This window comes from Pantherophis guttatus, chromosome 6 (assembly GCF_059756535.1).
Source record: "Pantherophis guttatus breed Tessera chromosome 6, ASM5975653v1, whole genome shotgun sequence".
NCBI lineage: Eukaryota > Metazoa > Chordata > Lepidosauria > Squamata > Colubridae > Pantherophis > Pantherophis guttatus.
The window spans coordinates 99,129,225-99,144,395 of NC_142068.1; the positions used below are offsets into that span (position 1 = coordinate 99,129,225).

The following is a 15,171-nucleotide window of genomic DNA, read 5'->3' on the forward strand; positions in this document are numbered from 1 at the left end:
TCCTTCTATAGTTTTTTGCGTCGCTGGAGATGCCATTAATCCGGTTGGTGTTGGAGTAACCTTCTTCCCTGTCTTTACTGTGGTTACTGTAGTAGATGTCATTTCTTTCAAAATTTTATATTGTTTTTCTAAAATTCTATCAACTGTTTCCCAAATCAGCATCCGCTTCTCAATCAATTTTTTTTGTACTATTTGATATTAAGATTTTAAATAAAGTTAAATAACTTCTATTTCTAGTATTCTTATGATAGATATATTCTAATTAATTTTCAATTCAGTTAGTTATACTATACACAACTATAAATACTATATATCCTATAAAAGTATATTGTATAATATTCTACCGCTTATGTAATTAATTGATTTTCTAATAGATGTTCAATCAAAACATAAAAAAAACAAATTATTACAATATTACAATATTTAAGCAATACTAAGTTAATATATATATATATATATATATATATATATATATATATATATTAATACTATTTGAGTTAAATTGATCTTCTAATAAATAATTAAAGTAGTTAAAGATAAGTTAATTAAGAAATAATTACAAATAAATAAATTACTATAGTTATAATTACACAGTAAGAAAATTGATAATTATTATATTTAGAATATCTTAAAAATATATATAGTATCTAAATATACAAATATATATAGATTTTGCTTTTATAGATTAATTACATAAAATTTACTGTTCTTTGCACGAATCACGTTTTTGCAGTTCTCCAAAATCCACCAATATTAGTCCACTCTTCTTGAAGTTAGAAAGTTAAAAGTTAGAAAGCAAAAAGGAAATTTCCAGTCTTTCACTCTTACTATCCAAAATGGCGATCGTTATTTTCCAGATTCTTAATGTCCCAATTTAGTTGTTGTCTATATTGTTTTTCTCCGTCGGTGTAGCTTAGCTCAGAAAAGAAAAATCAGCGTCCTGCTTCCTATCGTTCCTTCCTCCGAAATGTTCTCTCTTTCAAATGTCTTTTTAGTAACTAGAACTAACGTGGCAGGTTTCGCTGAGTCACTTCGCTGCCCTCGTTGTTTGCCGCCTGCATCTTTCCGAGCCTTTCTGCTTTTCCGCTACTCTTCTGGACTCTAGAATTGATCTCCTCCTCGCAGCAATCGTCAATAAAATTATTTTAACTTTTTATTCTCCTGCTCACATCGATTTTCACCCCGTGCTCACTCTTTCGCTTCCTGCTTTTAAGACTTGAAGCGTTGAGTCTCTGGTCTGGCCAACTCGGCCGTCTTCTTCCCGCGTCCGGAATAAGGGCTCTCCTCGGCGCAGCAGGAGACCGCACCTCTCCACACCTCCTCCTCTGAAGTATCCCTCTTTCTGTCAGTCCACCCCAGGACCGATCTCTCCCACAATGGGCTCTGAAACACCGAAAAATCGGCACGGAATACGGAGCACTCCTTCTCCGTGCCGCCTCGACCCTTGCCTCAACCGGAAGTCTCTACAAGTTCTCTTCCAATGTGTGCATCCTATTATACTCTAATTTTACAAAATAAGTGGCAAAGGCATAAACATTCAGGAAATGGCTATGGTGCTTGACAACCTAATTTTTAGTTAAGTGACATCAATCAATCAGAATAGAGCTGGAATGGACCTTGGAGATCTTCTACTCCAATCCTCTGCTCAAGCAAGAGACCCTATACAATTTGAGACAAATGGTTGTCCAATCTCTTCTTAAAAACCTCCATGATGAAGCACCCACAACTTCTGAAGGCAAGCTGTTCCACTGGTTAATTGTCCACACTGTTAGGAAGTTTCTCCTTAATTCCAGATTGCTCCTCTCCTTGATTAGTTTCAACCCATTGTTTCTTGTCTTGCTTTCTGGTGCATTGCTCTTCTCTGCACTTTTTCCAAAGTCTCAACATCTTTTCTGTAATATAGTGACCAGTCCCATACAGTTAAAACAGCAGTCTCCAACCTTTCCAGCTTGGTAGCACGTTCAGTGTGAGTGGCAGGTGCATGTGAGCATGTACAGCTCCAATTGCTAAAGCTGTTGTGGCCCGCCAGCGGCCTGCGCAGATCGTGGTTGATCCCGATGATGAGGAGGCTGGTGTGGTGTCGCGCCAGTAGCCTGCACAGCCGGCGCTTGCGTCGGACAGTGAGGAGGCTGAAGAGGATGTGGTGCCAGAGGCAGAGACTCAGCCAGGGCCTTCAGAACCTCCAGAGGCTCCTTCAAGTGGACAGAGCAAAGTAGAGGAGCCTCTTCTCAATGCTCGAACACGCAGGGCTGCCAAAAGGCAGGAGTGGCTACTCAGGAGGAGGAGGTCTCCTCGAGAGTAAGGCTTGAGGATAATTGGCCACTCCCTTAGCCTATTTAAGTCACACACCATTAGTAAGTTTCTTGCTGGAAACAACTTGTAATTATCATCAGAGCATTTTTGGAAAAGTCTTATTGTATTTTGTTTTCTGGGCTAGTTACCAACCTTTGCCGGACTTTGGTTTATTCTTGCTACTTAATAAATTTGATAAGGACCGTTGGTGCCTGTCAATATCCTCGGAAATCCAGAGCTGGGGCAGAACAGAAGCAATTGAAGCTTTCCACACTTGCACATTCACCCATCACTCATGCAAATGGAGCTATGCATGTGCACACGCTTGCCCACCACTTGCAAGAGCCAGTTCCAAATGGGCCGCAGCCCAGTAGTGGGTCGTGACCCAGGGGTTGGGGACCTCTGTGTTAAAATATTAGCTTATATTCTTATATAAGATAAGATATATAAGATATACTTATATATCTTTTCTGGTCCTGCATAGAAAGAAGTAAAAATATGTTGAGAAAGAGCTCTTTGTAGCCCAAAAGCAACTACAAAAAAATCTTGTAGAGCACACTAATTATTTAGCAATTACAGTGCATTCAGAAAGTAGTCAGACCCGCTTCATTTTTGTCAATTTTGTTATGATGCAGCCTGATTCTACAGTTGAAATTTAATTTTTGTCATTAATTATACTCAGTATCTCATAACAATAAAGTGAAAACAGAAATTTAGATATTTAAATAACGTTGTGAAGTTATTGTATATCCTATGTGTTAATATTGAAAGATGATGATAACTACTTCGGCTTCCTTCTCAGCAACATCATCGGCTGCCCCAAGTCCGGCAAGCCAGAGATCATTGGATAATTTTTTGCCACAGGAAAGAAACGCAATGCAGGCGGAAACAAAAGCAATGTTTCAATCTATACAGGAGTCATTGACTAAATTACATGAAAGAATACAAAAAATGGATGATAAAGTAGAAAATATCCAACAAATAATGATAAAGAACAAAGAAAGAATTTAAAAAGTAGAGGAAAAATCAGAACAAACTGAGAAAAAGGTGGTGGAAATAGACCAGAGATTGACCCAGGTGGACAAGAGCCTGGAGACCTTGATAATATCCTTGGAGATGGAAAAGGCTGAATACTTCCTAAGATTTCAAAATCTAGAAGAAGAGAAGGGGGAAGACCTTCCCGATAAAATGGCAGAGTTGTTGGCTGAAATCCTGGAAGTGAGCAAGCAGGAGGCATCATCTGAGATGGATGAAATTTTTCGGGCTATGCAAAGAGGAATAAACTCCCAAGAAAAGTACACATTAGGTTCTTGAAAAAGACGACGAGAATGGAAATACTTCAAAAAGCTAAAGGAAAGCCAATGGTGTATAAAGAGAGAGAAATAATGATTCTAAAAGAAATATCAAGAAGATATAAGAAGATTGTGAGATATAAGAAGAGAATACCAATTTTTGGAAAGAAAATTGATTAAATATGATGTACACTTCAGATGTACATCTGAAGGTTTATTGCTGACTTGACATGAGAAAAGATTCAGGTTAGATTCAATAGACAAGGCAATTGAGTTCGAAGATCAACACTTTGCCATGGAGGAAGAGAACAAGAAAAGAGAGAAAACAGATGATAAGAGACAAAAAGTATTGTTTGGAGAAGAACCACTACAATTAAAAGAGAGTGAAATGGAGCAAAAAGAAAAAATGGAACGGGAAGAAGTTAGAGCAAAAGAACAGAGAGAAATAAGAACCACTAGAACAATTAGACCTATTTACAGGTAAAAGGTGAAGAAATTACTTTTATGTCAGTTAATGTTAACGGATTGAATTCTCCAATAAAAAGGAAAAACTTTTTTAACAAAATAAAAAAATTGAACTTAGATTTGATCTGTCTCCAGGAAGTACATATTAAAAATGACCATTATAAACTTTTGGAAAACCCTAAAATAAAAAAAGAGGGGTGGCCCTCTTCATCATCAAAGAATCAATAGAATCAAAACAAATTTACAAAGATGAAGAGGGGAGAATTCTGATGGTAGAAGTAATGATAAATTTTAAACAGACACTATTAACAGTAATATATGCACCAAATACCAAGCAAGAAATCTTTTATGAACAACTACATAAGAAAATTATAGAAACAGAGTATGATAACATTTGTATTGTGGGAGATTTCAACACAATTGTCGATGTAAAATTAGACTATTAAAGTAGTAAAACAAACCAAAAAGCTAGAAACAGAAGAGTCAACCCATTCTTGGCCACTCCTGGGACCTTGCAGGAGAACATACAAGAAGTAGAAGTGGAATCAAGCACTTGGGCAGACAATAATTCAATAAAAGCTAAATGAAAAGGATAAATAGGGAAACTAATATGGACATTAAAGCAGTCAGCACTGAAAGATAAAGTTTATACCAAAAATGGAGAAGGAAATGGATTTCTTTTTTAAAAAGAATAAAAATGGAGAAACATCCCTGCAAAATGTATGTGGGATACGGCCAAAGCATATGTTAGGCAATTAGCGATCTCTTATATAGGAAGGAAAAATAAGGAGAAGAAGAAAAGACAAAAGGGATTAGAAGACTATAAAAATCTTGAATTGGAATTACAGAGAGACCCACTTACTAAATGGTAAAAACCAAATGGAATTAGTAAAACATGAATTAAACATCAGAGAAAGAGGAATTGGCACAAAAAATAAAAGCAGCCAAACAGAACTTTTTTGAAAATGCAAACAAGGGAAATGGCTGGCATTCAGACTTAAAAAAGAGAAAGAAAAGAAATCATTATCTGAAAATAGCAGTTTGGTTATCTACAATTGAGGCATTGATACACCCAAATGTCATAAATATGAAAAAAATCATAAGATATAAGGACATACTAAATGAAAGGGGAGAACTAAAAACTAAACAAGAACTAAACAGATCAGGGATTGATTTATCATGTTGGCCACAATTACAGATACAATCCAGATATGAAAAAGACAGAAAGTCGTATGGGTTTTATAAAGAACCAAATGAGCTAGATCAGATGCTAATGGGAGCAGATGAAAACATTAATTAAGAGGATATATAGTTATTTAGTAACCATTAAATTGGAGGAAGAACAAGTAAAAGAAACTATGATAATTTGGGCTAAGAATTTTGTCTATACAATCGGATTAGACAAATGGCAGAAATTATGGAATAGAAACTACAAGCTTACAATGTCAACAGCGCACAAAGAAAATCTCTATAAAATGTTTTATAGATGGCACCTGTCACCTGCAAGAATAGCAAATATGTACAAAGATAAATCTGTCAAATGTTGGAAATGTAACCAAATACCAGGTTCATATTATCACATGTGGTGGACGTGTTCCAAAGCAAAAAAATATATATCATATGGCTAGAAGCTATGATAGAACAACACATAGACTTGAAACCTGACATATTCCTGCTGGGCATGCTACCAGAAAATTATAATAAGGATAATACATATTTAATTCTACGTATTTTAACAGCAGCCAGGATTGTATACGCACAATATTGAAAAAATGAACAAACCCCCACAGATGAGAATATAATTAAAAAAATAATGCAATGTGCAGAAATGGATAGGTTAACGTTAAAAATTAAAGAAAAAGATTCTGAATATTTTATGACTTTGGGAACTTTTTTACAAATGGTTAATTGATAGATATAGAGATCAGATGGATGGATTTATGTGATCAGATGGATTTATATTATACACACAGAGAAAGTACAGTCAGGTCCAGAAATATTGGGACATCGACACAATTCTAACATCTTTGGCTCTATACACCACCACAATGGAGTTGGAATGAAACAAATACAATGTGCGTTAACTGCAGACTGTCAGCTTTAATTTGAGGGTATGTACATCCAACTCAGGTGAACGGTGTAGGACTTACAGCAGTTTGCATATGTGCCTCCCACTTGTTAAGGGACCAAAAGTAATGGGACAGAATAATAATCATAAATCAAACTTTCCCTTCTTAATACTTGGTTGCAAATCCTTTGCAGTCAATCACAGCCTGAAGTCTGGAACGCATAGACATCACCAGACACTGGGTTTCATCCCTGGTGATGCTCTGCCAGGCCTCTACTGCAACTGTCTTCAGTTCCTGCTTGTTCTTGGGGCATTTTCCCTTCAGTTTTGTCTTCAGCAAGTGAAATGCATGCTCAATGGGATTCAGGTCAGGTGATTGACTTGGCCATTGCATAACATTCCACTTCTGTCCCTTCAAAAACTCTTTGGTTGCTTTTGCAGTATGCTTTGGGTCATTATCCATCTGCACTGTGAAGTGCCGTCCAATGAGTTCTGCAGCATTTGGCTGAATGTGAGCAGATAATATTGCCCAAAACACTTCAGAATTCATCCTGCTGCTTTTGTCAGCAGTCACATCATCAATAAATACAAGAGAACCAGTTCCATTGGCAGCCATACATGCCCACGCCATGACACTACCACCACCATGCTTCACTGATGAGGTGGTATGCTTAGGATCATGAGCAATTCCTTTCCTTCTCCATACTTTTCTCTTCCCATCACTCTGGTACAAGTTGATCTTGGTCTCATCTGTCCATAGGATCTTGTTCCAGAACTGTGAAGGCTTTGTTAGATGTTGTTTGGCAAACTATAATCTGGCCTTCCTGTTTTTGAAGCTCACCAATGGTTTACATCTTGTGGTGAACCCTCTGTATTCATTCTGGTGAAGTCTTCTCTTGATTGTTGACTTTGACACACATACACCTACCTCCTGGAGAGTGTTCTTGATCTGGCCAACTGTTGTGAAGGGTGTTTTCTTCACCAGAGAAAGAATTCTTCGGTCATCCACCACACTTGTTTTCCATGGTCTCCCAGGTCTTTTGGTCTTGCTGAGCTCACTGGTGCATTCCTTCTTTTTGAGAATGTTTCAAACAGTTGTTTTGGCCATGCCTAATGTTCTTGCTATCTCTCTGATGGGTTTGTTTTGTTTCTTCAGCCTAATGATGGCTTGCTTCACTGATAGTGACAGCTCTTTGGATCTCATCTTGAGAGTTGACAGCAACAGATTCCAAATGCAAATAGCACACTTGAAATGAACTCTGGGCCTTTTATCTGCACATTGTAATTGGGGTAATGAGGGAATATCACACACCTGGCCATGGAACAGCTGAGAAGCCAATTGTCCCATTACTTTTGGTCCCTTAACAAGTGGGAGGCACATATACAAACTGCTGTAAGTCCTACACCGTTCACCTGAGTTGGATGTATATACCCTCAAATTAAAGCTGACAGTCTGCAGTTAACACACATTGTGTGTCAGCGTTCCAAATTAGGCTCTCTTCCAGCGCTGACATAACAAGATGAACTTTTACCTAGTTTTGTATGTACAGATAGTGTTTCCTGGGAGACGAGGGTGGGGGCTACATTCCTGTGAAAAGAACGTGCCGGGAGGTAGAGATGGATCTGCATGATGGCCAATGGGACATTGGGGTTGGAGAGCGGAAGAGGAGGGGGTTGGAAGGAGGGGCCAGTTTGGCTGCAATTAGAATCAGGAATGTCGGCTTTTTATGTTCTTAAATAAAAATGATTCATTAGAGACTCTGCGCTTGAAAATGAAACTTATTTAAGATAGCACCGAAACCTGACAGACAGCCAAACTCTCCTCCAAATCCAGGCTGGCTGAATTTAAATCATCCCGTTCCCTCCCAGACATCTGGTCGGATGGACTATGGCTGAAGCCAAGCTCTCGGAGGAAAGCCTGCTTCAAGAAACGGGAGGAGCAGAAACGGTCGTGATTCCAGCCAACTTGGAAAATACAAAGGTAAAAGATAAAGAAAAACCCCTAAGTGAATTGGGAAGGGCGAGCTGGGGATGGGAATGGCAGCGAAGCCCAGACAAGGCAGCACCTCCCCACCCCAGGATGAGAGACGAGGCAGAGGACTATCAACACCAAGGCTGGCCCTCCAGAGCTCAGCACAGAGAGGAGAGGGCAGAGAGGGAGGAACCACCCCAGTTCAGAGGGAAGTTCGATGGTGACCCAGACAACCTCGCCCAATTCCTCAATTCAGCTGAGATATACATAGAGCGGTTCTGACACCTCTACCCTTTCCCCAGAGCCCTAGTGAATGCTATCTCGGAAGGGCTGAAGGGAGAAGCAAAGAGGTGGTCAGCATCACTCTACAAATACAGGGGCCCCCAGCTACAAGATGCGGATGGGTTCTTGCAACTATTGAGAGCCCATTATGAGGAGGAGGAGGAGGACCCCTATGTGGAAGTCGAGCTCAGAAACCTAATGCAGAGGGGGAAGCCTATCAGAGAGCATATCCGTGAATTCAGGAGAGTCATTGGGACACTGCCTCCCCTACCAGAGCGATTGCTGGTGTATTTTTTTAGAACAAGCCTAGATAAAAGAATTTCCCAAGTGACTGCCTATCGTGACATCCCAAACCGACTCGCTGAATGGTTCCGGGTAGCGATAAAAGTCGACAGAGGGCTGCGGGCGAGTGACACGTCAAAACCACCAGAGGAAAAGTAGAGAGGCCGACCAGACCAGGGGCCACTCAACAGACGAGAAACCCCAACATCACAGCCCTCCTACAGACCAACTGCCCCACGGAGCCCACTGAAATGCTACAGATGTGGAGGAAGCGGCCACATAGCAGCAAGATGTGGAACACCTAGACCGGGACCAGCTCCACCGCCCAAAGCACGACCGGAACGAGGGCCCAAGCGCGTCACCCACGTACCGCGGGAAGCTCCCCAAATCCCTGAGTTTTTCGCTCATCTGACCAAAACCAGAGGAATCCCAGAGGAGGGAGATCAGTCCCCTGAACCCTATGACACGGAAGACGAAGGCGAGGATGACCCGATGGTGAGTGGACCCATCCATCCTTTTCTTTTCCCCATACGCCTAACAGCCCCCAAAACAGGGGCCCAAGAGACTTTCCAAGCCCTAATAGACTCGGGTAGCACACGGTGCCTAATCAACCTACCCACAGTTCTAAAATTGGGAATCCGAGCTAAACAGCTCAAACAACCAATTCGCTTCGAGCAAGTTGATGGGTCCCTAGTGGGAGGAACGTACGCCACACACTTGACTGAACCCGTGAGACTAGAACTCGCAGATCACTGGGAGACGATCCGCTTCATAATAGCCCCCAAGATGACAGAACCAGTCATATTGGGACTCTCATGGCTCGACAAATGGGGCCCAATCATTTGGTGGCAAGAGGGAACCCACAGGCTGAGAATAGCAAAGGGGCCCCAACCCCTGCCGCCCTGACCAGAAGAATTCCCTCCCACGCTGAAACCCCAAAGCAGCCCTCCACTACAGAAGAAAACACCACCAACACAAGGGTCCCTCCCAGAAGGTGCAGCAAAGCAATTGGCAGCCGCACCCACCACCGCTTGTAACGCAAACCAGATCCCAAGGGAGTACCAAGACCTTGTGGGGGTATTCAGCGAGGCCGAGTGTGACATTCTGCCCCCCCACCGCGAGACCGATTGTGCCATCAAGATTATCCCAGGAGCAAAACTACCCAAACCTAAAATGTATGCCATGACGCCCCGAGAAATGCAGGAAATGCGGGACTACATAGACAAAAACTTACAAAGGGGATTTATTGAGCCAGTGAAACCAAGGGTAGCGGCGCCGGTCATGTTTAAAGAGAAAAAGGACGGCTCCATGAGACTGGTGGTCGACTTTCGAAGTATCAACGCTGTTTGCGTACACAACTTGTACCCCCTCCCCCTCATGAAAGACATGTTAGCCCACCTAGCTAAAGGGAAGGTTTTCACCAAACTAGACCTTCGAGAAGCTTATTACAGAGTACGCATAAAGGCAGGAGATGAATGGAAAACAGCATTCAACTGCCCCCTGGGTAGTTTCCAGTTTAAAGTAATGCCTTTTGGATTGCAAGGAGCCCCGGCAGTATTCATGCAGTTAATAAACGAAGTCTTACATGAACACCTTTACAAAGGGGTCCTCGTCTACCTGGATGATATTCTTATCTACACGGAGACCATAGACGAACACATACCCCTCATCCGCCAAGTACTGAAAAAACTGCTACGGGCAAACCTATATGTCAAACTGCCAAAATGCGATTTCCACCAATCACGGCTAGACTACCTGGGCTACCGAGTATCAAATGAGGGGATAGAGATGGACCCAGCCAAGGTCCAATCAGTTCTACAATGGCAGCCCCCTAGCACCCGCAGACAACTGCAAAGTTTTCTAGGCTTTGTGAATTTCTACAGACAATTCATCCCCTCATTCGCGAAGATTGCCAAACCTTTGACGGACCTCCTAAAGACAGGAAGCCCAGCGATGAAACCTCGCCCGGGACAACCCCTATAGTGGGACCTGACCTGCCAACAGGCATTTGAGATGCTAAAAGGACTGTTCGCGAAAGAACCTGTCTTAAAACACCCGGATCCGGAACAGCCTTTTGTCATCCAAGCAGACGCAAGTGATGTGGCAGTAGGAGCCGTGTTACTCCAAAAGAACAACCAAGGTGATCTACAACCCTGCGCCTACACCTCCCGCAAACTCACCGATACGGAGAGGCGATGGGCGGCATGGGAGAAGGAAGCGTTTGCAGTAAGGTGGGCCTTGTTGACCTGGTGGCACCTTCTAGAGGGAGGCCAGAAACCATTTGAAGTCTGGACTGATCATAAAAACCTAGAGGCTCTAAAAACCCCACGAAAACTGTCGCCCAGGCAAGTGCGGTGGGCACAATACTTCAATCGTTTCAATTTCGAGCTTAAGCACATCCCAGGAGGGAGAGATTTCCTGGCTGATGCCCTCTCCCGGATGCCCCAATACAACAGTGAGCGGGAGCAGGTAGTGAATGCCATCATCCCCTCCACCCAAGCTGCGGCCCAAGTGATCACCAGACGGCAACGACGTGACCAGCAAGGCCAACTTGCAAGTGACTTAACTGCAAAATTAAAAAATGAAACGCTGACCGACCCCTGGTATCGGGACAATCAACATCTCTTGACAAAAAGAGATGAACTAGCATGGAGGGGGACAAAGCTCTATGTCCCACAGAGTTTACGCATCCTGATTCTCAAGAGGAGCCACGACGTTAAACCAGCAGGACACTTCGGGTTCCTAAAGACTCTGCACCTAGTACGAAGGCAGTTCTGGTGGCCACACATGAGAAAGTAGACAGTTATGTAAAAAGCTGCACCATTTGTGCCACGATGAAGACAAGGCCAGGGTGCCCGCCTGGATTGTTGCAACCAGTAGTTGAGCCAACAAGACCATGGGAGGAGATTGCAATGGACTTTATAGTAGACCTACCGAGGAGCAGTGGAAATACAGTGATCTGGACTGTAATAGACTTATTCTCCAAACAGGCACACTTCATTCCTTGTAGTGGACTGCCTTCAGCCCGTCAGTTATCCAAACTGTTCCTGAAACACATTTACCGCCTACATGGAGTCCCCAGGCGAATCATTTCCGACAGAGGGGTCCAGTTCACAGCAAAGTTCTGGAGGGAGTTTCTACGATCCATAGGTTCATCCCAAGGGCTCAGCTCAGCATTTCACCCGAGCACCAATGGGGGGGCAGAAAGACTGAACGCTATGATAGAACAGTATTTAAGATGCTACGTCGACTACCAGCAGTCCAATTGGGCAGACCTCCTATCTTTTGCGGAGGTTGCATATAATAATGCTGTCCACAGCAGCACGGGGCTAACCCCGTTCAAAATAGTGAGTGGCATGGATTTTGTTCCCATGCCAGAATACCCGAGGGAGCCCCCTTCCTCAGTCAGTTTGACCGACTGGATGGCAATGTTGAGACAAACTTGGGAAAATGTTAAGAGGGCGCTGGCAAAGGCGGCTCAATCTTATAAGGACCAAGCAGACAAGCACCGAACTCCCCAAAGACCATTTCAGCTGGGAGAGAAAGTTTACCTCTCCACCAAGTACTTGAGACTTAGACTCCCGAGCAGGAAATTGGGCCCAAAATTTATAGGACCATTTCCTATAATAAAAATAATCAACCCCGTTACAGTGCAATTGCAGTTGCCACGGCTTTTGGGGAAAATTCACCCCGTTTTTCACAGTAGCCTTCTAAAACCTGTAGTGGGGTCTACTTTAAGGCCAATTCCACGTGAACCCCCTGGGCCCCTGGTTGTTGGGGGCCAAACGCACTACGAGGCGCAGCGGATTCTTGATTCAAGATGGCACAGGGGGCGCCTTCAGTACTTAATTAAATGGAAGGGTTACCCAATGTCAGAGGCTTCCTGGGTGAAGAGCGCAAACATCCAAGCTGATCGCCTTATAGCAAAATTCCATGCAGACCACCCGGGAAAGCCGGGAGGGGGGGTGCACAGCCGGGGAGGGGCTGATGAGACTAATCTTGTTGTGTTTTCCCTATGGGATAGGTGATGTCGCAGAAGTGAAGGGAGAGGGGCCGGATGTCAGCGTTCCAAATTAGGCTCTCTTCCAGCGCTGACATAACAAGATGAACTTTTACCTAGTTTTGTATGTACAGATAGTGTTTCCTGGGAGACGAGGGTGGGGGCTACATTCCTGTGAAAAGAATGTGCCGGGAGGTAGAGATGGATCTGCATGATGGCCAATGGGACATTGGGGTTGGAGAGCGGAAGAGGAGGGGGTTGGAAGGAGGGGCCAGTTTGGCTGCAATTAGAATCAGGAATGTCGGCTTTTTATGTTCTTAAATAAAAATGATTCATTAGAGACTCTGCGCTTGAAAATGAAACTTATTTAAGATAGCACCGAAACCTGACATTGTGTTTGTTTCATTCCAACTCCATTGTGGTGGTGTATAGAGCCAAAGATGTTAGAATTGTGTCGATGTCCCAATATTTCTGGACCTGACTTTATATATCAGGGGTGAAATCTAAATTTTTTTGCTACCGGTTCTGTGGGCGTGGCTTGGTGTGGTGTGGCTTGGTGGTCATGTGACTGGGTGGGCATGGCCAGTTTGACATCATTCATGTCACTCTGCTATGCATGGGGCGCTTGGAAAAAGAGAGAGTAAGACAGCTTTCCAACCTCTGTTTGTTTGTGTGTTTGTGGGAGGGAGGGAGGGAGGGAGGGAGGGAGGGAGCGATCTGAGGCCGAGGCACCCAAACTTCTGGCAGTGGCGGGGCAGCTTCTGAGCGGGCAGCTTCTGAGCAGCAGCTCCACCTGACCTACTCCCTGAGTCTCGCCGTTCTCCTGCCCACCCCCCAGCTCAAGCAGTGGCTTCCCTGCTCAGCCCCAACAAGCTATGCATCCATGGTGCCCATACCAGCATCCCGAGAGAAGCAGAGAAGATCATCGCTTGCAAGCAGACAAGCAGAGGTAGCAAGTGTATGCCATGCTGTGGGAAAAATGTCCTGTTGTCCTGCAGAGCCTGCCACTGCTTGAGCTGGGGGTGGGGGCAGGAGAACGGTGAGACTCAGGGAGTAGATCAGGTGGAGCTGGCTGCTCAGAAGCTGCCCCGCCGCTGCCAGAAGTTTGGGTGCCTCGGCTTCAGATCGCTCCCTCCCTCCCACACACCCACACACAAACAGAGGTTGGAGAGCTCTCTTGCTCGCTCGCTCTCCAAGTGCCCCATGCACAGCCCATTTGAGGAAAGGGTACAGACGGCTGGGCGCTTGGCTGCAGAAGGAGGCGCAGCGCAATGGGGTTGTTTTGTTCACCGAGGTGGTACTTCGGGAGGACAGGCGGACATCTGCAGCTGACAACTATAATGAATATGTCCACCTGCACTCCCGAAGCACCACCGTGGCAAACAAAACAACCCCATTGCTATAGATGCATAGCTTGTCAGGGCTGAGCAGGGAAGCCACTGCTTGAGTGGGGGGGGGCAGTAAGCTGCTAGCTCCTTCCCCGCAGCCCTGCCATGCTTGCCTGTCTTCCACGTGGACTTCTGCTTGCCTGCCTTCACAAGCTGGCCACCGGGACGCCAGGAAGGCAGCAGGGAAGGCAGCCAAGCATGGCAGGACTGCGGGCCATGGATCGGTTCGGGGGCGTGGCCAATCAGCCATTGGTCCTGATTCAGCGAACTAGCCTCAATCTCTGCTACGTACTCACCCGAGCTGGTCCGAACCGGGAGCATTTCACCCCTGGTATATATATATGTACGTATATGTATATATATATGAAGTTTAGATATTTATTTATCTGTAAATTTATTTTTAAAAAATCTCCTAGTCTTTGCTGCTGAAAAACAGCCACCACCATGTTGGGATAATATTGGGCAGATGATGAGCGGTGCCTGGTTTCCTCCGGAGATAAAATTTAGAATGGAGGCCAAACAGTTCAATCTTGGTTTCATCAGACCAGAGAATCTTGTTCCTCACAGTCCTTCAGATGCTTTTTTTCAACTTCCAAGAGGGCTTTCATAGTTTTGCTTTGAGGAGAGGCTTCTGTCTAGCCACTCTGTCATAAAGCCCAGATCAGTGGAGGGCTGCAGTGATGGTTGTCCTTCTGGAACTCTGTACTTACGTAATTTTGTAGACATATAATATTGATAGCCCTGATGAAGCATCTAATTTAACAAAGTTTCATGCTATTAAATCATGGGTGTCAAACTCGATCTCATCACATGATGTCACATGATGTATCACAACATTTTTGGCCTTTGCGGAGCCGAGGTGGGTATAGCCTGCGTGTGATGCATCTGGCCACTCCTGTAATAAATTATCCACTGACATTGGCCCGTCACTTGTAATTTTTCTCCTCTGCAATCAAATATATTTATGAAAAAAATTTCTTCCATTCAATCATGTCCATTCAATTCTTGCATAATGCCTGGACATATCCCTTCAGATTTCTTGGCAAATATTTTCAGAAGTGGTTTGCAATTGCCTGCTTCTTAGGGCTTGAAAAAGAGATCACCTTGGCTTTATGTTTAAGGTGGGACTA

The 15,171-nt window shown here is 43.8% G+C and overlaps 1 protein-coding gene across 3 annotated transcripts in view; it reads right to left on the reverse strand.

The window, feature by feature from the left end:
• Positions 1-15,171, reverse strand: part of PIK3AP1 (phosphoinositide-3-kinase adaptor protein 1) — a 168,834-nt gene that overhangs the window by 135,130 nt on the left and 18,533 nt on the right. The window lies entirely within an intron of this gene.